The sequence below is a fragment of the Cephus cinctus genome, unplaced genomic scaffold, assembly GCF_000341935.2.
Source record: "Cephus cinctus unplaced genomic scaffold, Ccin1 Ccin1_scaffold0129, whole genome shotgun sequence".
NCBI lineage: Eukaryota > Metazoa > Arthropoda > Insecta > Hymenoptera > Cephidae > Cephus > Cephus cinctus.
Window position 1 is genome coordinate 675,314 of NW_014332862.1, and position 1,416 is coordinate 676,729.

Below are 1,416 nucleotides of genomic sequence, written 5' to 3' on the forward strand. Positions count from 1 at the left end.
GGGGGGAAGTGGGGGGGGGGGAGGTTGAAAAAAGAAAACAAATTCTTATCGGACGCTTAACAAATCAGGACTCGGAGCCCCTATCACGCGCAGGGTGCTTGCCTTACATTAACGATAAGATCTGTGAGACACTAGAAGTGGCCCGGGCCTCCGGCTCGCGCCCTCGAAACCACCCTTAAATGGGAGATAAGGGAGGAAATACATTAAATCCTCCGAGGCATCCCCCGCTTTCGGGCAAACGTCCATCTCCGTTTCGGGTAACACCACCCCCTAACCATTCCTAACCCTCCGACAACCTAAGCCTTGTATTTTGGGGGAGGAGAGGGCTAGGGGTGGGAGCCTCATCGGTCTTAAAAGTTTGAAAAATTAAGATTTTTCTCTTTTATCTTGCCGACTCTTCCTACCTTGGCCGATTTGGCCGATCTCCTCCCGCAACCCTTAAACTAACCAGTCGCCCTGGGCGCATCGCTCGAATATGTTTTACTCGGTTCCTATTAGCCAGAGAGAGAGAGAGAGAGAGAGAGAGAGAAAAAAAAGTTTCAAAGTCGAAACTTGCTATAGTCGACTCTCGCACGCGTTTGCAGCTTTGGCTTAGGGGGTTGTTTCGAGTGGCGGATGAATTTGCGAAAAATAACGAGAACCCTCGTCACCCCAGCACTTCAAGAAGGTTAACTGGGGACCTAACCCCCCCCCCCCCGCCCTTTTTCCAACGTGTTCGAGACGAAGCTCGTTAAGTCGATCATTCAATTTTTAACCGGCAGAAGAAAGGGTAAAAAAACCTCCCCATTGACATCCCTTGCTTTCGCCGTCTTTATTAACGTCATATACACATTTACCTATAGCCAAATAGAGGGTTCACTTCACCCTCTCCGACTGTTTCCTTTCATTTCCTCAAAAAATATATCTGCTGCAAAAAGCCACCCTCGTGTATACATATATGCGCGTTTATGACGAAAATCGTGAAAGCCTGCAGACCGAGCCACAGGTTGGGCGATCCGTAAAGGGTCAAAGGGTAAACATACAGAATATAGGCAAGGAGAGGGGACGAAGATGCAGGTATAAAGCCGTAACGTTAGAAATGGGTAAACGAAAGTAAAAGGGAGCGAAAAAGGGAACACGGAGGGGTCGACAAGGGAATGGATCTCGAATCTCGCGTAAAAATCCGTCCATTGTCCTGAGGGAAAATTGACGGTTCGCGTGAGTCGCCTCTGGCAGGAGCGACCGAAAATTTATGTCGTTCACTTGAAAATTGAAGGGATGTGTTTTTCGTGTCCTTTTTTAACCACTACCGCTACAGGCGTATTGCCACTACCACTACCTAATGATATTTCGACCCCTCGCAACCTAGCGCGACTATCCACTGGATAGTAACCTTTATCCACCTATATAGATAACACCTCCCCCCCCCCCCTTTTT

At 48.4% G+C, this 1,416-nt stretch overlaps 1 protein-coding gene across 3 annotated transcripts in view; it reads left to right on the plus strand.

The window, feature by feature from the left end:
* LOC107262974 (nephrin) overlaps positions 1 to 1,416 on the plus strand; it is a 217,882-nt gene that overhangs the window by 175,999 nt on the left and 40,467 nt on the right. The gene's annotated exons all lie outside the window — the stretch shown is intronic.